Source organism: Aulostomus chinensis, chromosome 2, assembly GCF_037954235.1.
Source record: "Aulostomus chinensis isolate RoL2024-O1b breed Wild chromosome 2, RoL_Achi_v1.0, whole genome shotgun sequence".
NCBI lineage: Eukaryota > Metazoa > Chordata > Actinopteri > Syngnathiformes > Aulostomidae > Aulostomus > Aulostomus chinensis.
Window position 1 is genome coordinate 33,321,724 of NC_141321.1, and position 26,138 is coordinate 33,347,861.

Genomic DNA, 26,138 nt, shown 5'->3' on the forward strand with positions numbered 1-26,138 from the left:
CTTACGAAATATGCCAAGACTGCCTGATCAGTTCAGGGCCAATTGAAGCATATGCATGCCAGAGTAAGTTGATGTTCAGTCGCATGATCTAGGTATGGTGGTCTAACCTCATCAGGTTCACATCTATTTTAAAAGTTCAGATTTATTTAGACGACAACCCTCCCACACAATCATGTGTCACACTGGAATTACATCCGGAACTTCAACTAGAGAATACAAACAAAAGAAGACAAATACTCCCACAAAACTGCACAACTGATGTAATTGAGGTTTGTATTAAAACCAGCAGGAAATTTCCCAACAGGAAGCAGCAACTCACCATCATTTTTGGGTTTTTTTTACTGAAGCTCTCTGGGTCTTGCTTTTCATAAGTGGAACCGACATAGACAAGATGCTGAGTGTTTACAGGGCATTTGAGTATTGAAGTAAACAACACTGATTTCAGGATGCACTCCAGTCACTTGACCTTTGTTGCTTTCTGGGATGAAGATAGCTGAATATGTAAACTGTACAGAACTACCTTCCATGGAGTTGTTTTCCAACAGAAGTCTCTCCACAGAGACTCTGAAAACCCTGCTGAAACAGAAAGCTAATGTCAGCTTTACTAATTGCTCTGTTTTCGTTATCCACGATTAGACACAATGTCAGCATTTTCGAAAATGTATTTTATGAGATTATGAATGTACTGAAAGTTGTATTTCTGGCTACAGAGTAATAATCATTAAGAAATATTTTAATGCTGATGGTGAATATAGTGTTTAGACTAACATCAGCACTGTGTGGGAAACAAAGGATAAATAAAAATACATCAGCTCAGGCCCTTTTAAGCCAGAAGAAATCCTTCACAGTTCTAAAAATTGTTGGAGGAACCACCACCTGTTAGGTGGAACCAGGAACAATTGTGGCCATTAAAACGATATTTTAGGGAACCTTTTACGCCCCTACGTCAGGGATGTGCGACGCGCAGATATTTCCCAAGCAGGAGTAGACGTAAGAGCGATGGAAGTTGATGGGTCAACACATCGAACACTGCGGCACCAGCCATGTTTAAAACAACAGCCACGTGCCAAACAAGCGTCCGCTTCTACCAAAGAAATAAAACAGACTGAAAGTGAGCTACAACAAGTTGTGCCACATGCAGAAATGACGGTGTAACAGCTGCTAGTTTAAGTATTCTGCCAGTAGAAGCTACTCAAACAGAAAAAAGCCCTTGAAGGTTGAAGATTCTTTGTTCTTGTGGAACTTCGACAGTATGCAATCCTCTAAAAAACAATAAAATGTTCAGTTTATGGTTTAATTGCTGATATATTTCTTTCGTCCCACGCATTTACCCAAAGGCATAGGTTAGATTTTGATATTGGCGAGGACATAAACACGCTCCACAGGAGCGCCCCTGGAAGCTGATCTATTTTGCATTTACGACCACAATGTCACCCCGTCTATAGAACACGCATAACATAACAAGCATAAGCGATATAAAACTATTCAGTTACTGACATTAAGATCAAGTTATTAGTCTAAACTGTGAGGACCTGGTGAAAAAGGCCGTAGGTGACATCATGGCTGAAAATGAGTTTTATAAATCATTCTGAAGGTCTTGATGAGTTATATCAAATGATAAAAGAATACAATTAATTTATTACCATTAATTTAACTTGACTTTTTGACTTTCAATAAAGGCTGAAAATATAAAGTTTGCTGTTAAAATAATAGTTTTTTTTTAAATGAAAATATGAATTCCTTGAAGCCAACAGAGTGTATGAGTGAAGTGAAGCCTAAATAAGTTGTTTTAAATTTAACAGATCATGAACACAGGAACCGAACCAACTGGACTTCAGGGAGATACGAGTCCTTCATTTCAGTTGACTGACATGCGTGAGTGAGTGAGTGAGTGAGTGAGACTGAGTGTGTGTGAGGAGGTAGAAGACCACCATTGCCAACATTAAAATTAGCCTCAAAGGGACGATAACCCCGGAGCTCATCAATACTCCACTAATGACAGTGACTGTTCACTTGACCTCTCGAAACTCACACACAGGTTGTTGCTCGCCGGCCGCTAAACAGCCACTCGCCGCTGCTGCTGCCCGTGTGCTCAGTGCGTTTGTGTGGCGCCGCCTCCACCTGAATAGTGCGTTGGAGCGCTGGTCTAGGATCAGATAATTCTCTTCCGGGTCGTCTCATCAGCTCAGCCTTGGGTTTAAAACCTGATCGTAGGAAAGTTTTTGGTACTTACAGAACCACAGAATCTTAAACGGATGGACCAGACACTAACAGACAGACATAGGTGGGACACTGCAGGAGTGGCTGGATATCGGTGGGGACACGTCCCTACCATCCCTACCTTCCCTACCCAACTCGGCGCACTAGCATTTACCTGAAGATTGTGAAGAAAACTTTGTGGTACAGTGTGACAGAAGGAATACATGTTACCAACTTCAAATTAAGGGTGACAAAGAGCATTAATAAGTGATTAATCATGCTCAAGTAATGTTTAAGCAGCATTATAATATATAACTAAGCATCAACTAACCACTATTCTTTTATTCTTATCGTCAAGTGTGAATCGTTTTGGTTTGATTCTTTGGTGATCACACATTGAAACACCAGTCTTGAAATCTTTCAGAGCGTCAGTGGCTGAATGGGTTTCCACTCCAGTCTGACAAAGTGGTTCTGTGCAGTAGGATGTTGAAGGTATTGTCATCAGCTACTCTGCACTTCCTTTCTCCACTTCCTTCTTCCTGGCTGGCCAGTGGCAGAGCAGAGCCAGGGTACTGCTCTGTCAAAGCTGAGGGACAAATGTGTTTGTGTATCTGCATTTGTGTGTATTCAGTTTTGATCTCCAGGAAAAGTCCCACTGATTCCCTTCCCTCTGGACTGTTGTGGTTCCAAGTGTGTTGCCTGACCCACTTGGTCTACAGCTGCATGTTTGTATAGTCCTGTGGTATGTACGGCTGGATCTGTGTGATGCTGTGTCATTAATGACAGCTCAGCAAAAAGGTAATACCAGTGGTGGAGAGTCAGAATGTTCGTGCTCACCAGCTGCTGCATTTAGGTTTATTCATTTGCATGTACTCAAAGAGAAAGCTTCACAAGAGACCCTGTCAGTTCTGACTGACGCACTCGCAACAGTTAATTTAAGTGCAATTATAGTTCATGTTTTAGTTTGCTGCAGTAGTTTTAAACCTGGACTCAATTATATTTCAGATGTTTCTATCTAGTATTTCCTTCTTTTCTTTCCACACAGTATCCACAATCCCTTTTACTCTAATAGCATGGTTATAGTAAACACTGAAAATATACAAGGGGTGAATAAGCGTGCGTTCCTGCGTGTCCCCCCTCTGTTGTGGTGCCAGGCTACACGGTCCCCACCGCCGATTCCCATCAGCGCCCGCCGCAGTGATCTATTGGCTGGGCTTTGTGGGCAGGCTGTTTTTAGAAGAGGGAAGAATGTCACTGGATTTATGCGGCTAATGTCAAAACAGCTGCTGCCACAAATAGCTGGACAAGACTTTGTCGTTAATATCTACAGCCAGACAGTTGTCTAGCAAACGCTGCAGCTGAAGGTAAAGACAATAGAAAGTGGACACGTAAGAGTACAGACTCTAACAGGTCTGTCAGGGTTACTATCCTGGACACACACCACACACACCCACAAGTTTCCTCTGCCTGCCAGCTGGCACAGGGCCCACTCTGTCAACCATTAATGTTCCCAGCTCGTCCACAAGCCCTCCACTAGTGCGTGTGTGAGTGTGTCTTCCTGTGGATTGGTCCTTTGGTACTCATGATTCCACACCCAGTTCCTATACAACTCTGCACACCTCCCCATTCACACGCATTTAAAGGTTAGTCAGCTGGAAATGTGCGAAATCAGCTCTGTGTGTGTGTGTGTGTGTGTGTGTGTGTGTGTGTGTGTGTGTGTGTGTTATTAAAAAGAAAAACGACACATGATGATGAGATCTTATCAGGAACAGACTGACACGCAAACATCAATCGGAGCAGAAATGGTGTCATGTGATAGACACTGTTAGCATGTTTAAATGGGATCCTGAATGGTGACCAGACCTGGGATTGTCCCAGTTTCAAGACATGCATGTGTGGGACAGTGCTAACATTAGCCACAACTTTTGCTTTTGCCAAGTGGTGTTGCCACTCATGTACAGACATGATTGGCAACACCACTTGGCAAAACAGACACTGACAATAATATGCATAGACAAGACAACAGGAACTTTAACAGATACTTGTCATCCAAATGCATTATTTGTTTCTGAGTAATTTCTCATGTATGCAAGACGCCTTTGTGACTTTGTTCATTGTTATATTGGAAACCCGGGTGCAGGGTGTCTGATGGTCTCAAGAATGCTGGCTAATGATGAGCTATTAGCTAGCACTGAAGGCTGGTCACACACACGACTTCATATCTGCAGCTCAAATAGGTAAAGTGTGTTATTTCACCCCATAATTAACATTTTACAACCTGCTATTAGCACTGGTAAAAGGTTAGCTCTCAGCTAAGGGCTAACATCCCTTTGATTCAAACTTCAAATGCTAACGGCCATAATGTTTATCATTTTGCTTCTAAATCACCTTTTACAAACAGTAAAACCAAACAATTCCACTTCATAAAGTACAGTTACAGTAATTCCATGACTACTTTCCATCTCAACTTAGCCTGAGCCCGCGGGTCGATTGGCCCGTGAAGAGCTCTGTCAAGAGATTGTCAGTTCCGATCTGTAAGCGCGGGCTCCACGGGTGCAGACATGCGGCCATGGCTCTGTGGCGCTACAGTGGCAGAATGGTTCTATTAGACAAGAGAGCAACGCTAGCTTGTTCAGCCACTCGTACACCATTTCTTTAAAGTGACGTTGGTTCGTAGAAGCAGCAGCAAGCTAGTTTATATCCAGTATATTCTGATTTCACCACCTGGTTGTGTCGCTCTCAGCCTAAAGGTCACTTACTAAAATGGCTCACAAATGTTCCGAGGCAGCTAGAGGATATCCTAACCCAGCAGGGCAGTGTTGTTTGAGGCAAATAATTCTCAACCAGAAGAACAAGTTATCCTTCGTCACAATCATTTCTAGCTGTGTGTGAATACACATTCAGTGACAGTGTTCATATCGGCAAGATGCTGTTTGTGGGATACCTCAAAATAGACGACAGTGTTCAGTTCCAACAATGCTGACAAAAATGGCGCTCCATCTCACATAGGACAGAGATATATCAGGTGCTTGTTTGAAGGATTGATTCATTGCTTTTTCATGGGATTTGTGCCCAATAATAAACACATAGAAGAGCCCCAGCCGCCTCCTCATCCTCCAAACACAAACTGACAGGAGGAGACTCGACTTCTGCAGAATCAGCAAATCTGAGGCCACTTGAGGATAAAAAACACCCAAATAATATTTATTTCCTTCTGCTCTGTAATGCAGAACACCAGCTGCTACGTGGTGAGGGGGATCATCTAGAGGCTTCATGATTTACAGTGGGATCTGTTTGGAAGCTGGGGGTTTTTCTTCACGTCAAACAACCAACCCTGAAATCACGAATCTTCAGGAGAGACGACAAGATTACGAGCAACACAAAACCTGGAGACTCACTGACAAAAGTGTGCCTGTGTGTAAATCTTTATATAAATCTGGGCTGTTAGGAGGAGACGGGATCTTGAATGCACTACAACAGTTATAGATCCTCATACCGGCTTCATCTCACACACACAAAAATAAATGGGATGTATATCTAATCCTTTATGATGAGATATACAGAAATCTCATGATAAACGATGTTGACAGGAATCAGTCTGGCCATCAAAGCCCCGCCTCTCCTTCTGAATCTGTTCTGAGGCTATGAGCAGACAACGGTCCAACGGTGCTACGTTCCTTAACCCACATGTTGGCAACTTCTGTTTTAAAGACACATAAAAGCTTCCAACTTGATGCCTGTGGCATTACCAGATATATTTGATGCCATAATGCAAACATGAAGGTATATTCTCTCATCTCAACCACAGACTTCATGTCAGGCATTTAATCCAACACACAACAGGAAGACGTCAACAATACAGATTTATTCTGGGTTTCAGGACTCACTCTTGCACAGCTCTGCTAGAGCCAGCAGTCAATATTCATCCAGGTAACTAAGGACTTGAGGAGGCAGAGGTTATTTGGACCCTAGAACAGCATCAGAGCCCATGTTGTTCTTTTTATCAACTGTTTTTGTACACAAAAGGTACAACATTACTTTCCGGTAAACTTCCGAGTACGTAACGGGGCTGGTGCTGAAGAAGCAAATTAAAACATCCACAGAATCTCGCAGATAAAACATTTTGTGTCATTCTTAAAGGAACATGATTTGAACTGATAACCATCTTGTTGGAAATGCTAAGCAATGTCAGGAACATTCTCTACTAACTCGGACGATCTGCCCAAAACAAACAAACAGCTACTCAAGTTAAAACTGGTCTAAGAAGCGAGACTGTAGTCAGGCTCTGTAGACGAGTCATCCTTCCTTTCTTGCTTAATTCTGTTTAATTGTATTATTTAGGAGGGCTGAGGACGTCCGAGTCCCCACGTCTGCCCAGATGAGGCACCAGACCGTCTCTGTATTTTATGCGGGTACACGTTGTGCTTCTCTAATCATTTATACCACTCAGCCTGGCAGTGATGTGTGTTTTCATTCTTGTGATGCCTCCAGTGCTGCTTAAAGCACAGGAAGCAAAAACAAAGTGTTTGTGTGTGTGTGTGTGTGGGGGGGGGGGTGTCCCCCTAATCAAAACGTTGACGAGTTTGACCCCTGGCACAGCTAATAAGCTAATCAAGGGCTGCAGCACAGAGGCAGAATGGATTTAATTTAAAATTTCATCAGTCTATTTCACAATAATTTTCTCTTTAATGAGAACTCTTATGAGACCAAACAGTGATGAACTTGAATGCAAAAACACTGTTAAAATGTTAACTGGTTGGTAACGTCAAAGTTTGACCTTTAACCTTAGGAAAATGGATGTCAGCTAGATCCAATAACGTACAATCAGGTGTCACTTCGCTATAAACACCACAGGAAAGTCCATCATTTGAGTGAAATTTTAGTTTTATCTGATCAGTCCACAGAAGTCAAAATGATTTTATTTAATTTGATATGCCAGGACAATTAACAACACAACGTAGTTCAGATTATGCACACACACGGTTCAAAAATGATTGGATTAATAAACGTTGAGTTAACTGACTCAAAGTCATACAGAAAGATATTACATTTATAAGATTTAGACGTCATCACATTTCCAACCTTTCTCCTGCTATAATGCCACTAGAGGGCATCTGCCTCGATGGAGAAAATAAATTAATAGGGACTAAATCGGATTAAATGACACACCGAAACCAAAAAACTGTTGTCATAACACATGAAATGAGCTGAACTTTTGGCTTGTTATCATTTGATGAGATCAGGCTGAAATAATTCTCATCAATGCTTAAACGGGACCCGTAAATTAGATGAATTTAATTCATTTTTAAAGCTTTTAACTTTCACATAACATCAAGATTCTAATCTAATTTGCTCTGCATTTCATTTCATGGTCCACGTACAAACTGATAATGTCCCTCCTCAGGGTCAGAAACCGGAGGAAATGTGATGAATCTTTGTCAGTTACGTGTTGAACAAAATGTAGCTGCATTACTGTAAAAGAGGAAGTCTGGTGGAGAAAAAGATAGGCTGCAACTGAGAGGAAGAGGAGATGACAAAGAGTAACAAGCGAGCTGCTCAAGGACATGTCCTGCTTGTTCTTTTTGTCACTCGTCCAAATTTCCGCACTTGAGAGCGTAAGTGGACATAAATCAGCTGACAGGCCAATACGTGAATGAAAATCAGCCGTGTTTGTGTGTGAGATAGGAAGAGTAGGAGTACACACTCGTTTATTACTGTTGTTCCAGACAGATTGTGAGTGGATTGTCATCCGTCATCTCCCCCCAAATCTGACTCCACCTTCCCAGCATTCACTGTCCCGCCCACAGCCAGGACCAGAGACCTGGGAGGCTCTGTCTGCCTCCGTATTTGCTTTGTGCCGTCCAATTTTAGAGTTGTGTTTTCTTTTTTCTTCTTCTTCTAAAAAAAAAAAAAAATCACTTCTTGATTCCTCCCTGCCAATCCAACTCATTGGCTTCATCCTTCTCATTCAACCTCACATGTCCCCTTCTCTTTCTGCATGTTCATTTAACTCCAGCGTATTGTGGTGAATGCTAATGGGTTCCCACGCTTACAAGGTACAATTTGGTGAAGATCAGAGTGTGTGTGTGTGTGTGTGTGTGTGTGTGTGGGAAGCTGGGCGGTCAGTCCTCAGTTCCATTAGCCTGATGGAGTTTCTATTAAATTAGAAAGTCTCTCTATCTCTGTCTCTCTCTCTCTCTCTCTCTCCCAATCACATTAGTGCTCTTATCTCATTTGCGGAGGCTCTGCAGGCAGCGAGGGGGGGGGGGGGGTAGGGAGGAGTTATGATCCAGGAGCGGACAGGAAAAAGGACAAGCCCTCATAAATAGAGAGAAGTGAGGTGGGCAATTGATGTGTATCTACAGTATATAGCAAAACGTGCATGTGAGCGTTCATGACTTCATTTGTTGAGTGTTTAAAATGAATTTGGGCCATCGTGTATCATACGTTGGTCCATGTGGGGCAGGACATGTCTGTCTTTAAATTGCTGCCTGATGACAAGACGGTGGCGAGAGGGGTGAGTGATACTCCTGCTAGCAGATGAGGACGGCTGACTGGGCCCTCTCACACCTGCCTCCTTTGGTTAAGACTTCTCCTTTTATCAAGTTCATTTCACTTAAATTTAAGGATTTGGTTGATTTAAAAAAAACAAACAAACAACCTATTCTTATCATTTAATGAGTAAACTAGAAATATATTCATTTGTGATGCGTCAGAGCGACCTTGACCTTTGACCAGTACTTTTTTAAGAAGGTCATCCCAGTGGATGTTTCTGGAAAATTAGAAGTTCCCTGAAGGCGTTCTACAGATGTCACACACCGGCAGAGGGAACTTTAACTCTTCATCCTTTAGTCCAAGTGGGCATTCAAAAACGTTTGTGGATGCTTATGAACTTCTGTTGGTCTGACAAATTCACCGATGAATCCCCAACACTGATTCTCACTAGACATCGAAATAACAGCGTCAAGAGCAAACACACCACGCTCATGCAGTGAATGGTGAGAATATTTGAACACATCCAACATACCAGAGGTCATTTATTGTAAATAGAGGCATGTGGTACATAAAGAAAGTTGGACACGTGGAGACAGACTGGCATACTGAGACAATGGGTCTGTGGAATGTATAATTATCTGTGTGTGTGTGTGTAGGCGACAGTGAGCCATTAGTCAGTTTTAAATGAAGGTCTGCATCAACTATTCTAATAATGACAGCCTTGGTCACAGACAAACTAATGTACTGGTGGCGTCTGCTCTGTCCTTGTGTGTGTGTGCTGAGTAAGGGTACCTCTTAAATTGTCCAAGGTGACACTCTGTCTACGTGCAGACATCCCTCGTCATGCTCTTCTGGCAGCGATAGAGTTTCTCTGTTCTGCTGAGTGCTGTGTCAAGCGTCTCAAATCTAAGTCAACGGGAAACATTTGACTTAAATGAGGTTTACAAGGCTCATTTTCCTCCGTGCAATTTCATGTTACTGTTTGTTAGACTTTCAAAGACAAACCTTTACATTTCTGATAAACCGATCCCTCGTTAAAGCGGAACCTCATTACAAACTTGTGGCTTCATGTGCAAGACACATGCTGGCGTTCATGCAAACACACACACCACCTGACCTCAGAAGGTAGTGACCTCAGCACATACTTCAGTTCTTAAAACAACTGTGATTGGTTAATCAGTGTCAAGTCTGCGATAGATGGGACACAATAAGTGTCTTTGCGCTCACAGCTTCTAAAACTTTAAATGCTGTTCAAGAACTGGACATCTTCCTCTCGTAGTTTTCGCCTTTTACTCCTTCCATTATTCACCTCTATCTATTGTACAATGCTGCATATGAGTTCTAAGCCCTGGTGATGACATTCATCTCACGATAAATGTGTCACCATACGATTTTATTACGATCTACAGCCAGAAAAAACATTCTGTAGGTGGCATGCAGCAAAGGCATTTTCAGCTCTGTTTGGAGACGTTCATTAAATCCCAGAGTTTTGCAATGTATCATAGATTGCATCACAAATACACAGCTCTACTAAACTTGGAGGCTTTCCCTCTAGATTTCTGGGGGAGGAGGAGAGTAATTTGGGTCCATAAGTTGAATGAATGAGTTTATTCACAGGTGCGGCACTTGTGTCCTCAGGTGATTCAGTCCTTTAAATGTCCACAACAGCGGCGTTCTGTTCTCTGGTTCTTGAGAGGACAGATTGATGCTGCAAAGCCATTACTCAATCATTTTAATGTTCCGTCACCACACCCGACTTCCAGAGGAGGATTAATCGCGGCTCATCTCATCTAACCTGCCATGTTTTGTTCTTGGACAAGTTTTTTTTTTTTTCCCCAAAGAGTTTGGCAGCAGAAATGTTTGCGTTGTATACAGTAAGAGAATAAATGTAGATCAAGATCGTAACTGATAATTAAGAGACAAACAGACTTTCCGTAAAACTGGTCAAGTTAACAGATTCCAATAAAAAAATGTAACACTTAAAAAATAAAAAACTGTATTTCTTTATGTTGGTGCATGGAGGTTGTGTGAACTCTTCCGGTGAGCACAAAGACTTTCATTACCATGGTACGGATCGATTGGCTGAGAGTGGTTCAGCCTTCGGTCGTCCATCCAGCCTCACTACACTGTGTGTGTGTGTGTGTGTGTGTGTGTGTGTTTGTTTCCCAGGATCTCCTGTCTCTAGGTCCTGGGAATCAAACACAGTAGCAGACAGTAAACACAGCAGGGGTCACGTGGGAGGGGATGTATAGGTTTTATGTGGTCGTCATGGTCAGTTTAGCCCAGAGTGACACGCTGTGATCAGAACGCCAAAAAACAAAACAAAAAAACTCTGGGCTGCACCACAAAGAGCTGTGATTGGGGGGTGAAAATATTCGTCACAGGAGGAAGTGGCGCTGATTGGCAGGATGGTGCAACATAAAACAAACAAACAAACAAATGAGCTTCAAACACCACGAAATCCCAACTCGAGAACTGATATTCAAAATGCAACATTCACTTGCTGCACTTTCACTCCAGCCAATGCTGGCATCAGTTCACTTTAATGGTAAAAATCAATCTGCCACAGTTGCTGCTTTTCATTGACTCAAAGCAAACAGACTGAAAACAAGTACTTCAGCTGTCTTCACTCTCATCAGCAGCTCCTTTGAGGAATTTGGTTGTCAGTCCGTTGTCATTAGTTTTGTCTGTTAATTGAAGAGTCTTAAGAGGCACAGTCACTAACCAGTCATTCATTTAGAGCAGGAGGATCAGTTAACTGTGACATCGTCGGCTCAATAAATAGTCATTTGTTGTTTTTGAAGTATCTGGGTCCCAATCTACGTACTACGATGCAACTGCCGTCACTACGGCCTAAGAAGTCTGCAGTGACGGGTGGCCAATCCCCGTGTTTCATGCTGGACATTCGCTGCAACTCGTGTTAAGAGATGACACTTAATTCTGTCTCATTCTGTAGGAGCAGATCGTTTGCGATGTAAAGTCAAAGCTCACGATTTAAAAGTTGAACAAGACGGGTCAGCGGTGGGAACCTCCTGACCATTCTGGCTGATAAACATCAATAAAGATTCATTTGAAAGCTCCACTGATGTTTTGTGCCTTGAAGATGAAGAAGAGGGGGAAGAAAAGTTGGTGAAGCTGAAACAACTTTCATGTTGTTCGATTGCCTTTCAGGAATTCAGCTTTCAGAGGAGAACAAATACAGGGATTCAAAGGTGAGCTTTAGTATGAAGAGCTCAGGCAGGAGATATGAGCACGTGACGACTGGGCAAAACAAAAAAGTGGGTTTGTGTGAACTCCACAATCTTAGTTTAACCCATTAATTTGAAATATCGTCAGTCCACAATGATGAAAGATACTTTCATAGTCTGAATATCATGTCTGGGGCTGGTATGATTGATTCAGTTTGATTTAAAACTAATGCATTTCAAAAAACTAACCCGATCAATCAACCCCTTGCCCCTCCCATGAAGGACAGCGAGGCACCTCAGCTGAGTCCTGTGTTCCAGGAATTAAAGAAGCTTTCAACCTCTAAAACTGATCAAATCATTTAGTCTCATATTTCCTAACATCAGTTTGAATTGAAATATGTAACATTCTTGACATGAGGTTAATTTAGAGTTTTTCTATTGACAGCTTTAATAACATAGAATCATTTTTATTAAGAATGAATGGGGAGTGTGGTAATTCATTCCGGATTTATTCCATAAAGCCTTGCGTAGCCGATTAATAATAATTTTGTCCCTCATGAAGCTCCCTGAGGAGACATCGTAGGCTTGCATCATCCAATCACTCTAACCAGGAAATGGGTTGTCAAGGAGACCAGTTGCCAGGGTTGACGGAGGCAATGACACTGAGGACTTTCCTCAGACATGAAAGCATGAACACACATACACACACAAAAAGGGCATGACCCTAAAGATGGTTGCACCTGCTTTAATAAGTGTTAAATTCTCACTCCTCATACCCTTAAGAGCAGACCTTCAGAAGTGATGGGGAGTATTTCAAGAATCAAAAGTCTGAGCTGAGAGACCTCCGCTGGGCTTCAGGTAGAAACACACTTGCAGCCTGACAGGATAGTTCCTCAGATGATCTTGTGAAAGTCGACTGCAGGAGTGACATATCTTTGGAGGCCGACACACAAGTCTGCAACTCCATGGGTTCCCTCAATCAAAAGCCAGTAGTTGTGCCACTGAAATCTGTTTGCCACAGTTTATTTTCTGCAATGATCCAAATGTTTACGATAATCATATGTTTTATTCTGTAAGATGCCCACTTTTATGATTTCTGAAGCAAAAATGTCATCCATACAAGTACAAAGCATTCAGCTCTGACGGAACAACACCACGGCCACGCACAGCAACATCCCCACTAACCTTCACGCTTCTTCCCTTTTCACCCTGATGACATTTCATGTCCTCGACAACCTCTGCAGCCACGTTTAGGTGCTTGTTAGCAACTGGCGTTAGCAACACATCATGAAATTCATGATTGTGGGGTTTACCAAAAGGTTAAATGCCGTTGCACAAAAATATCATAAGCTACTTCAGGTATTTAAACAAAAACCCAACGTTTTTTAGACAAGGGAACCAGATGTTGAGCAACGCTAACATCTGGGTTTTAGGGGTCATTCCTGCACCACTCTACATTTGGCAAGTTCTTGCAAATGAGACCATTACAACCAGACATGATATCAGGATGAGCTGAAGCAAAGTTAAAAGTACAAGCCTGGCGTGCCAGCTGCAGGTTGTTCAAGGAGCTGATATCAGGTTGAATATCTGCATTCTGAAAGTTAAACTTTTGAAAGGCTCCAACTATCTCTGCAGGATTAAAAAGTTTTACAGTTGCAGAGGCGTAACTGTTCATCTTATTACTGTGCCGCCTGGTTCATACACCCCACTCTCTTTCTTTGATCCTTTATCCATCTCAATCCATCTCTAGTGTAGGTGTGTGTTACTGTCTGCCTCCTACTCACACACACACACTCAAAGCAAAGACAATAAACACGAGGCTTTTTACATTTCGTACTTTCATGTCTCTTGTCCCCATTTATGTAAATTACAGGGTTTCATCAGATCCAGTCTGCCTACCCAGCTCGACTGTAGCCACTCTTTTGTGTTTCAGAGGATTTCCATATGCGTCGGATAATTACGGCAGCAAGCTAATCAGCCTACGCACGGGGACACTGCGCCGTGGGCGGTAGACCAACCGCAGTTCACGAAAAGGTCAACAAGTAAACAAGTGTATTGTCTTTCACATAGTCATCTGATTCTTCTGGTTACTGTGTGTGTTCATGAAAAGTTGAGCTCTCTATTAGCCATTTTGTGCTACTTCTAAGCTGATTGATCAATTCCCAGGAGGTGTGTGACGAATGGAAGTCCACACCGCTGTTACTGACCTTACAGATTAATTCAGTGACCATTTCCTCTGGAGGGAATCAATGCTATGATTCAGAGGCTAACTCTCACTCAGCTAACAGACGGCAGGCAGCGGGGGGGGGGGGGGGGGGGGGGGGGGTTTGGGGGGTTGGGCCACGAGCTTCAGAGGTGTTGGAACGGCCAGCAATTTAATCAGGAATAAATAAAGGATTTACTTGTACGCTGCAACTTGGATCTGCCGACATTTAGATCCCTAAATATGGAAGATTTTATTTGGCATGGGGTGAATGTATGTATGTATGTATGTATGTATGTATGTATGTATGTATGTATTATGTATTATGTATACACACCTCTATCTATCTCTCTATCGCTCAGTTGTTTTTCTGCCACATGCAACTTTCTGGTGCCTCCTGAAGTCAGAAACACCAGCCACATATTTTTAGCTTGAAACTAATGGAGAACAACTATTAAAAAACAGACAAAATGTCCCAAACATCCACTTAAAAACTCTCAAACGCACCGTTCAGTTTTTACTCTCTCATTCACTGTGATATGAGCTAAAAAGCAACTCAATAAAAAGGAGCTGATGTACGAGCACCACACTGGAAGTGGTCGGTTTTTACAGCTCAGTGTTTGGGAATTACTGAGCATCCAGCTGGATGAAGAAGACATGGATCATAGCAAAATGGACATTTTGGACAGTTGTGCTGGTAGCGGTCAGCATGCACGAGTTTCAAATATGTGGCTGACATCACTTTTCCTCCTGACAGGAAACAAATGTCTCAACCAAATATCATGGAAATCCATTCAGCAAACATTGAGAAATTTCACTTTTGTAAATGTCGACCTCACCGTGTCATAAGAGGCATCAGTGGATTCAACGTCTGAGAACATCGTCCAACTCCACCCATGTCCCTTCCGTTCCGCCTCATCCATCCTCTAGCAACTCCTTCAGTAGGTCCTCCCTGATCCTGTGCAATTTAGTTGGACCAGTGATGCTCTCGGTGATGTGCCAACATATTCTATAAAACAATATATTTAACACTGATGTATATATGCATCTATGGTAATATGACATGAGTAAGAAAACCCTAAAAATGACAACCCCCCCCCCCCCCAAAATGTTAAAGGGGCTTTGTCCGACTCAGAGTTGGTCGTTCAAATCTCAAGTGTTGAAAAGATGGGTCTGAGCTCGACTGAATGATTCCAACCACGAGTTTCAGGGAGAGGCCATAATTATCAACATGAATAATGAATTTAATGTATGCACCTCGTGTACAATGTGCTTCACTCACCAAATGTTTGTGGTTCTCTTTCTTGCTTTCAGTGGGGTGGTGAAGGACCGACAAGTGGAGCACTCTCTCACTGAAAAGACCAAGAAAACAGCAAAAACCAGATTGAACAAAGAGAAAATGTAAGTGGAAAGAAACAAACAGTTGACAGGAATCCAGGGAGGGTTTTTGCCCTCATTGACTCTTTGGAAGAGAGGGTAGTTCTATCAATAAAACAGCACAACTTTGTTTCACTGCAACAAATATCCTCTGGATGCAGCGTGTATTGAATTCCAGCTTCTCTGGTCCTATAAATCAATAGCCTCATTGATTAATTTATGGGTTACCAAAACTATTAAATCTGGCACATGAGGAGATACACCAACCAGTATGACTTGCCTTTGTTTGTTACTGTGGGTTTGATGCTGTCATTGCTAATGAACTTTTAGATCTTTTAAAATTTGCATTTACTTTATCAAGAACTGAATGTCCAGTGACTGCTAAGACCACTCGTTCCTCTCTGACAAGCAAAAGGGCAAAGAGCAAAACCATGATGGATTGGAGAGTAAGAAGAGCCTCAGGGAGAGAAGGAGGTTTGATAGAGGAGAAGACAGAAGAAAAGGAAAAATGGCGGAGGGGGAAAACAGGCTCATTACCGGACCACTGCAGTTCCAGATCAGTGGTTTTCCAAGTGCGAGTCAAAGTCTTGAACGAAATGACAAATGGTTGTAGTTCAGTCTGATACTCCCCATCAACAAACATGTTTCAGCCACGACCTTTTGGCCTTCCTCTGCTTTGGGTCAGTCCTCATTCTCATCCAGTGCAAACCGATACAGAAACACTTGTGTTGGCAGACCCTGAATCAGTTAAATCTAGATCTGTGATGGCCACAAGGTCAGATGAAGCCCATCTTCAAACCACACGGGGAGTAGCTAGGTTTGCTGAGACATTCAATTCATATTTAGAAAACAAAAACAAAAACCTTTTCAAGAGGGGGATCAGACGTGAAACAGAGCCAACTTAATTCCAGGTCTTAGGACTCATTCCTGCGCCACTCCATCCTTGCCCATTCTCCAACATGACATATTTGTGACATGAGCATTACTAACTGAACCCACGATGTTTCCCTGACCAAGTGATTTTTGTCCCTGAACCTCACCAGACTGCAACTGTGACATCGGCGATCAGCATTTTGTTTCAAGATGGATCGCTCCTGTTCAGGAGGGCAGAGTGCTCATGAACTGAGTGGATGGTTATCAGAGACAAAAAATATTCACGTGGACCAAAATCTCATATCACAGGTTGCCTTTTACAGTCTTTAGCAATCGATGACATACACCATCAAGCAAGCTGGAAGGTGCCGTTCGCCCCATCTGAAACATTCCAGTGGTGGTGACAGCTAATAGCACACATTCAGAGGACTGATAACATAAAACTAATATTTGCATTGATATCAGAATGCAAAATAAATATCCCATTTCTAATTCATCGCAGCTTCATTTCTTAAATACAGCTGTTGCTGCCACCCACCACATCTTTTTTTTCATCTCTATAAACTTTTAAATTGACGTTGAAGGTGGAGGACATATTGTAAGTGTTTTTCCGTGACGTGATAGTTGACATTTTGGTGTGGAGACTGACAGAGGCAGTGGAAGTGTAGGGGTGTGGAGCAGCGGGGCGAGGGGTGGACAGGTGACATCACGTCCTTCCTCTTCCAACTACATAGCTTCTGCTACTGGAGGGTGAGTGTGTGCTATTATGAGAGAAAGTAAAAGCTGTTTGGGGAGGCTCAGGTTCAGACACATAGAACCGGTGAGTGTAGTAGAATCTATAGATCCATAATTGATTTCAGAACAAGTTAAACTTCTACAAATGGATAAGACAGTCACTGTGTGTCACCTGAAGGAGCTGAAAGAAGTGTGTGGTGTGTAACAGTGTGTCATGTCTTGAGGATGGGCTGTGGTGAGACAGGAAAATATTCAACAATGCAAGCCGTGACCCTGCCCACCATTTTTCACACCTTAATGATGTCAAATACTGGAAAACAATCCAACCTGACCACAATGTCATAAACACATCTGCTGTCGTGACAACGTTTACCAGGAATCGTAGCCAAATGGCTCGCAACCAAGACTGAATCATTCGATTTATCAGCGATCGGGCCGTCCCCCCATGGTTGTAACCTCTCCACTCATAAAAAAAACCTCACAAAGGAAAGAACGCTGACAGCAGTAGGAGTAAGATCAGTTGACCAGTGTCCCTGTTCTGTTTGGCCGCTGGCAGCTTGGCACATCATTTTAGCATATTCCTTTCAGATTGGCTTTGTTCTGCATGACCTTTTTTAACCTTAATTTATTTGGGGAAGTTCAATAATCAGGTTCATATTTCCACACACTTATCCATCTCCTCCTCTGGTGTAATCACGGTATGACATACCCACGGCGTCGCTAAATATAATGCCCATGTTCATGGGATTAGGTTGGGACGTTGGCCCAACGTACAGCGTGGTGGTAATGAAGGTGCGACATGTGCTGCCTCTTCACTTTCCCTTCTCACAATCATCTTGCTACTTCTGGGGATCGAACTGGCGACCCGTCGGTCACAAGCTCGCTGACCTGTGCCAGTGAGTGTAATGAAGATGAATCCATCAGACCGTTGGGTCAGTCAAACGCTTCAGAGATAAACTCATCACAGCCACTCGCTGACTCTCGACCTTTCACCTCTGCTAACAGCGCAGCAGACAGTCATTTATCTTCTTATACCTTAATAACTCCAATAATCAGAGATTAGCGAGTCCTATAAGAACATTTACTGATGAAACCACTCAGAAATGCCTGCTCAGCAACTTATGACAAGCGTGCAAGTCTGGAGAAACTCTGAAAGATGTCTGTACTTCAAGGTAGAACGTCCACAGACCCGTGAACAAAATCCAGACACACTTGTTTCTTGAAGAATAGGACATGCGTCTTTGAGGGGCAGATAACAAAAGGCAGCCTGTTTAAACTCCATTACCATGGGTGGGGACCTTGATAAAATAATTCATGGCCACATTAGGACACAATCAATTTCCAGAATTCCAGAAACCAACGTCTTTGTCTGCTGATCTGCTTTTGTGCCTTTGTCACAATACAAAGACAGAAAAAGAAAAGAGCTTCAGAGACGTCAAGCAGGGTGAGGAGGAGTGGACGAGAGGGAGAGAATAGAAGAGAGCGAGCGATGCAGGCGTGTGTGTGGTCATGAGGTGGTATTCTCAGACGCTGTCTTATGAGGCTCAGTGGGTTTTAAAAAGTGACCAGATGGGTTTATACCACAGAGCAAGGTGGTCAGCAGCTGGGCATCTCTGACCACACATCTTCTAATCACATGGTCCTCGCTGGTGATGTGGCTTCACTTCCTGTTGCAGCCTGTGGAGCGTCTGGTTACAGCAGCCGCCAGCGATCTGATTCAGAGAGCTTTATTAAATATCCTGTTGAATGAAAAATAAAATATTGCCACAAGCCTCTCCATCAAATAACCTAAAGACAGAAGACTGGTGCATGAAGCTAATGAAAACAATTGGCTGCCTTGTCTGCCTAAAACAGGCAGCAGCGTTGAAATTTGAGAGCACATCCAACTGGCTCGGTTCACTGTTCGCTCAAATTAAATGTTGTTTCTAGAACATTGAAACATGCTTTGCTGATAAAAATGATAAATATCAGCCCGACGTGTCTCTGCTCTTCATCTTAAACTGGTTTTCTAGGTGTAACACCTTCAAGCTTCTTGCCTTAAACTATAACATTTAAGCTAATGTGGGGACAATAATCATCACTTACATTATTTCCATTTATTGAAGAAGTTTAAATGACTACGTGCACTGTCAAAGGTGTAAATCATTGTGACAAACGAATTATTTCCATAGAACAGTGTCCCACTGTGTAGCCCTTTGGCTTGTTCTTTTACCAGTTTAACACCGTTTACTTCCTGCCCAGACAGAGACGGTTAGCAAACAGCTGGTGAACAAATTTAAGACAGAAACTAAAAGCAGTTACTAGTGACCGAAACAGTAAATATAAGACTTGCCTATGTTGGCAAGAACGAACAACGAATCCCAAATCTGGCTCAGATCATCAGCACATGTTCTGGCATTGCAGCTGGTGCGATCCCCTCACTAGAGGATCGCTAGTTACTCTCGTCAGTGACGATGTGGTGCAGCGCTAATCTGACTACTGACCTTATTCTAATAAGATATTTTTAGATTCGGGTGTTTACACAATTTCCTTAAGAATATTCATATTCTTGTTCACATGATACAGACCCTTACATTGGAGTCTCCCTCCAAAATTTCCCCTGAAACAGTTTACTGCGTGTGCTCTCAGAATCTGTGTTGTGCAATTGCTCTAATCAGCGTATCGTCTTTTGCATGTGAAGCCAAGTTCAAGAAGATTTTCTGTCACGACAGACTACAAAAGTTTTCTGAATCTTAATTGAAACTGTGAGTAAAAGCTACCGGTGTGAGACGCACACAAACAGCGAACCTGAGGCCTAAACCGCCATGAGAGCGGACGGACCGCCGCTCAGTGACAGAGGGACAAGCTCATGAAATGTCTTCCAGAGTCACCTTCCACAGACGCAGGGAATATCAGACAGCATTATTCATCCAGAAGCTCTTTCCAGTGTCAGGCTTCTTGTTTCACAATGAAGTCTGAGCCTCAGCGTCGTAGTTCTGGTTCACACAGTTCTGCATCTGTCATCATCACACATCTGCAGGTTGCAACACACACACACACACACACACACACACCACATTAACGTTCATCTATCAATCTCTCGTGATTTCTCAATCTTTGAGACACAAAGACTGGGCTGTGAAATAATTTAAGTGGGGATCATTTGTTAAGATGATAATAAACAATGTGTATAATTCTCGTAAGGTTTTGTTTGTCAGAGATTATTTTCAGCAATAATATAAAACCCAGAGCAACAATCCCCATGGGTCGGCCTACAAAACTACATAATCCCTGCAGCACACGATAACTAGCTAAACACCTACTGGTATTTGTAGTCCCCTAACATAACCTAGGCTTACAAGGCGTCTTCACCTTGAAATACAATGAATTGCTTTATGGGAATTTGCTTTCTGTCTCAAAAACATAGGAGAGTTCCCACAATGGGACTGTGTAAACAGTTTTATATCCTTAACATGAGGACAACCTGATGCGCATGCACAAATAGGCTGACTTATCGGGGAGTTTTGGGCTTTTTACATCAACTTATATTCATTTCCTGGAAATTTACAAGTGGAGACACAGCTTTTGTCCCCAACTATCTGGTCTGAAGTACACATACTCAGTCCCACAGTCAGCAGCTATTGTGTGACACCATATCCCATGTCCTGGGGGATGCAGCCTTCATTGTAATGAGGGGCGAGCTTGTTTTTCTGTAACCCCCCACCACCACCACCACCACCACCACCACTTGTCTGCTTGTGGTTAAGATCTCACTTATTTACATCCTTAAGACTCATACTTGACATTCTTCCGTAGCCTTTTCATTGTGTATTTAATGTTGTTGTTCTGGAACCAGAAACCTCATCAGCAGTATCAAGGGGGTGTGTGGGCAGGGTCTGAAACAAATAGTCTCCTATTGAGGTTCCCCCTCTTGTTGATTCTGTTGTGCCTGCAACACCTGAAAGCCTCACAGCCCAAATAACAACCTTGGCGAGCTCTTAATAGACGGAGAAACCGAACACCAGGAAGCTGAGGTCATGGCCCAGACACAGAGTGCACAATAAGGTCGAATCAGACAACAGATTTCAGGAAAGCAGGTAATCCAACAATACCACGTACAATAAATGCAGCGCAACCATCAACATGAGCATCATCACAACTTGTGTTGCACTTTGCACAAATGATGTCTGTCCAGCACAAGGCACTCGATTCAGGTGTCAGAACCATCTGATGTGTCCGACTGTCCCAGTCAGTGTCGAGCTGCATGGCCCAATACGTCATTCACAGCAAAACAAGAACTGTATCCATCAATTGTCTCTGGGCTGCCTAAACAAGTGCCACATTTGCCCCATACAGATCACCACCTTCTGCTTTTGATACTTCCGTCCCAGTAGAGCCACATAAAATTTAAATGGCATCTACTCCCATTAAGTGAGATGTACTCGCAGCACACAACATCCTGGAAGAGGTCTAATCCACACCTACACAGCTGCATGACGAGAATAGATGAGGACCAGACAAACGGCCGACTGGCACGGTAAATAGCCCAATAAATCTGCCAAGCAGCCTAGAGTGTGCGAATGCGTGTGTGTGTTTGTGTGCGCGCGCACACAATCATCCCCAGGATGTAAGTTAGTGGTACTATCCGTCTGCATTCCTGAGGCCAATGAAATAACAAAACACAACTTAAATACTGATGCAAACACATTCCAAGTCACAACAAGTCACCAGGGCGGCAAAGATGTTCTTATAGAGGCGTCTTGTTTAAATGTCACCCAGCACGCATTCTTCTGTCTGCTGCCACCACGGACGTCTCTGTAGCTGTCACCTCTCTGCCACATCTCATCTCTGCTATACCACCGAGGGGAGATACAGAGCAGAGACATATTTGGGTTTTCAGAAAATGCCACTCAGTTCAGATTCTCAGTTAGAAAAAAAGAAAAAAAGAAGCATATCATAAGCATACAACACCACCTTGTTTTCACATAAGATCGTCCGGTATAACTTATGCCTCATCAATGATGTGTGAAGCCATTGAAAGGTCTGATGATGTTTCTGAATATCACACTGTAATATACACTACCAGTCAAAAGTTTGGACCCACCTCCTCATTCACTGTATTTTTTTTATTTTTATTACTTTCTTCATTGTACGTTCGTACTGAAGACATCAAATATATGATGCAAGATATATGGAATTACAAAGCAAAGAAAAAAATTGTTAAATAACTCTAAATATGTTTTATATTTTAAATTCCCCAAAGCAGCTTCCCTCTGCTTTGTTGCCAGCGCTGCCAACCCTCGTCCTTCTCTCAGTGAGCTTGATGATGTCATCACCTGAAATGGTTTCTCCTCTCAGGTTCACCATGTCAGGGTTCATTTGTGGAGTTTCCCCGTCTTCTTACTGGGGCTGGGAGCATCGGTTGTGTTGTGCAGAAGTCAGGTTGCTACACAGCTGACAGCTCCGTTTGACAACTGGTAGAATTCATGTCATGGCAGGAACCAATCAGCTCAGTAGAGAGAAATGACTGTCCATCATTACTTTAAGAACTAAAGGACAGTTGGTCCAGAAAATTGCAAAAACTTTGAATGTGTCCCCAAGTGCAGTCGTAAAACCCAACAAGCGCTACGACGAAACCGGCTCACATGAGGACGGCCCTGGAGAAGAAGACCGAGAGTCTCCTCTACTGCTGAGGAGGAGTTCATCCAAGTCACCAGCCTCAAAAACCACCAGTGAACAGCTCCTCAGACTGGAGCCCATATAAACGCCTCAGAGTTCTGGTAGCAGACACGTCTCCACACCAACTGTTCAGAGGAGACGCGCCAATCAGGCCTTGATGGTCCAACAGCTGCTAAGAAACCACCACTAAGGAAAAGCAACCAGTAGAAGAGATTTGTTTGGACCAGAACCACAAGGAGTGGACATCAGACCAGAGGACATCCGGACTTCGGTCTGATGAGTCCATATTTGAGATCTTTGGTTCCACCTGCAGTGTCTTTGTGTGACGCAAAAAGGTGAGCATGGTTCCCACCGTGAAGCAAGGGAGGGTGATGGTGTGGGGGGATTTGCTGGTGACACTGGTGGGGATTTATTCAAAACTGAAGGCAAACTGAACCAGCATGGCTTCCACAGAACCCTGCAGTGGCAGGCCATCCCATCCGGTTTGTGTTTAGTTGGACCATCACTGATTGTCAACTGGACAACACACCTCCAGGCTGTGTTAGGGCTGTTTGACCACCACAGTCACCTGACCTAAACCCAATCCAGAAGTTTGGGATGAGATGGACCGCAGATTGAAGGCAGAAGGGCCATCAAGTGCTCAACATCTCAGAGAACTCCTTCAAGACTGTTGGAGAACCATTTCAGGTGACGACCTCTTGAAGCTCATGGAGAGAACGCCAGGAGAGAGCAGAACAGGAGGCAAATTAAAGAGCGGCTATTTTGAAGAATCTACAATAGAAAACATGTTTTGAGTCATTTCACACTTTTCTGTTGACTACATAATTCCATGTATGTTCATTCATAGTTTTAATGCCTTCAGTGAGAATCTACAATATAAAGGTCAAGGACATAAAGAAAAACCATTGAATGAGAATGTGAGTCTAAACTTCTGACTGGTAGTGTGTGTCTAGGTGTGTAGCACCAATGCAGCATCATGTACGACGCAAGAGCTTAGAGGAGGGGCTGATGGGAAGAGCAGAGCTCCATCGTGAGTGCAGGTGAATCTAACTACCGTCATAATCTTTTCCAAAAAATCCAGGGGACCTGTCGTTTAGCTCACTTGTAGCTTGTATTTGCTAGCACACTGTCCACAATCAAGCACAAAATCCAGACCAAAAATAACCAGAAGCAGCTGCATCAAACACATTTGAGATCATGGAGGTTTCAACGGGAAATGATTGAATTATTCTGGTGTATGAACCGATTTAGCAGCTGTCTGTAGGTGGAAATGAGCCGTGTGAGATAATATTTCATGTCTGGAGAGTTTCATTACGGTACTGAAACTCAATAACAGGAATTTTAAAATGCCAGATTTGCTTGCGTCACTTGTTCAGCACGCATGAAGTGGCATTTCCAACCCAGTCACGAATCATAGCCGCAACATTTATTCTGGTTATTGATGTGTGTGCGTGGAAACAAATTTCCAGATTTGCTGTGACGCTCCGCTTGTGGAGCTCTGGAAGATGGTTCTATTGTTTTGGATTTTAAAAGATTCAACCGTCATTATGGACAATACCTTAGATTCACTGATGAAAAATAATGTTTTACAATGTGTCAACACACCATTACAGTCTGGTTAGGTTTGGCACAAAAAAACACTTTGATTAAAGTTTGAAAAACCATTCTGGTTTGGGTCGGTATCGTTGTGCTGTGAGGGAGACTCAAACATTCCCACTGCAAACTTATATTTAGGAACAAAAACATTTGGTTGAGGTTTGGAAATCATTGTTGCTGCCATTGGAGAGCATGTTCAGGCTGCATCCAGCCTCTTCGTCTCCTCACCCTCCATATTTACAGCGCTGAGAGCGGTGGAAGGATTCTCAACAAAGCAAGACAACAAACTGCATTTTACAAAATGTGAAAATAATTCTCCAAGAAGTATCAGAGATGACGATACAGAATGGACACTTGATCACGCCACGGCTTCTGCACGACTTCACTCATCATTCTGTGTAAAAATTAAATTAAGTTTAAAACAATGTATCGAATTTGCCTTTTCAGCTATGGGCATTCTTTCCTGCACACCTGACCAGATTTTGAAATTGACATGAGCGATGTTCACTTCTCATTATTCACTCGGCTGCTTTTTATTCAAGATACATTTTCAGCTTCTTCTTTTCCCAACAAGCTGGCAACATGACACCAGCACTTCTTGGACGCTGGTGGCTGCCTGCCACAGACTCAACCCGTGGAAACATCTGGCCAGGACTGAGAAAATGATGGGTCCAAAAAACTTGTTTATAAAACCTACTTTATCATCACAGACAAGTTCTGCTGAAGAAACAGAACTTTCCGCCCCATTCGGCTACACGAGACCGATTAGGTTTAGGCACAGAACCCCTTGGTTCAGACTCTGGATCAGGATCATGATTTGGGTTGGAATGAGCACCGTTTTGATGGAAAAGGGAAGACAACATAAAGTCGACTCCTGCTTCACAGTATCCAAATATCCTGTTAAAGGTGGAAGAAACAGCGTTCTCCGCTCACTAACCGCTAACGCGTCTTACAGTCTGTAAAATACTTCCAATATTTCTTAGGTACCAACAACAACAACAACAACAAATTTATTGGAAATCTGTCTTGAGTGTCATAAAAAGAACTCCAGCTTCAAAAGATGACTATAAAGAGATCTTTTCTTCATTGTGCTGGTATCATTTTGAATTTTTAATGTTCCAATTCTGAAGTTCTGACAAAAAGCTATCAAAATAATCGACTCCTGCAGCTGCTCCTGCAGCCTTCTCCACCGCGCTACTCTCCATCCGAGTGGTGAAATGATCACAAACATACTTGTCACCTTAAGTGTCCTCTGGATGTCGAATGCAACCAGAACAACCTGAGCTACTTTATAAACACCCACACTTAGCTGGTGATCCACCCCCCCAGCCCGTTAGAAGTCATGACTGCAGCCTGACGAGCAGCCTACTCAGCCAGGCAGGGGAGCATCAAGGCTGCAGCCGTTGCCCAGGGCTCAGCCTAGACTGACGCTGGAATGCATGTAAAGGCGAGACGCAAACACACTCAAATCCTTTATCTGGATGCAGACGTGAGAGAAAAGCACAGTAGTTGGTAAGATGATGGAGGACCGAGGCTGTCTGGAGAAAATGGGGAGTGAATGTATCTCCCATTACACTGACAACTGAGAAACTAAACCTGCATTAAAGCCTTCTAATCAACTAAAATATTCCAAAAGACTGTCTATTACATTGTAGTTTGCTGTTTCAAATACGACTTAAAATCCAGCAAATTGAAAGTGAAAAGCCAGCGGGGGCCTGACACTTCAGATTCTCACCCGCTCGTTCTTTCTCTGGCTTTTATGTGTGCAGGCATATCTCAACTTTGAGGACGCTATCACAGGAATCCTCGTGGCC

General features: G+C 43.0%; 1 long non-coding RNA gene across 7 annotated transcripts in view; it reads right to left on the minus strand.

Annotated features, from left to right (window-relative positions):
* LOC147269768 (uncharacterized) overlaps positions 1-26,138 on the minus strand; it is a 48,555-nt gene that overhangs the window by 15,942 nt on the left and 6,475 nt on the right. For 3 of the 7 annotated variants that reach the window (XR_015110768.1, XR_015110769.1, XR_015110766.1), the window contains 3 exons: positions 15,368-15,437; positions 14,925-15,094; positions 9,487-9,600 (listed from right to left, as the gene is read on the minus strand). This is a non-coding gene — a long non-coding RNA (uncharacterized LOC147269768). Of the gene's footprint in view, positions 1-9,486; positions 9,601-14,924; positions 15,095-15,367; positions 15,438-18,651; positions 18,810-19,940; positions 20,078-26,138 lie in introns of those variants that run through there. The other 4 variants (XR_015110771.1, XR_015110770.1, XR_015110772.1 and 1 more) reach the window with 3 other exon arrangements.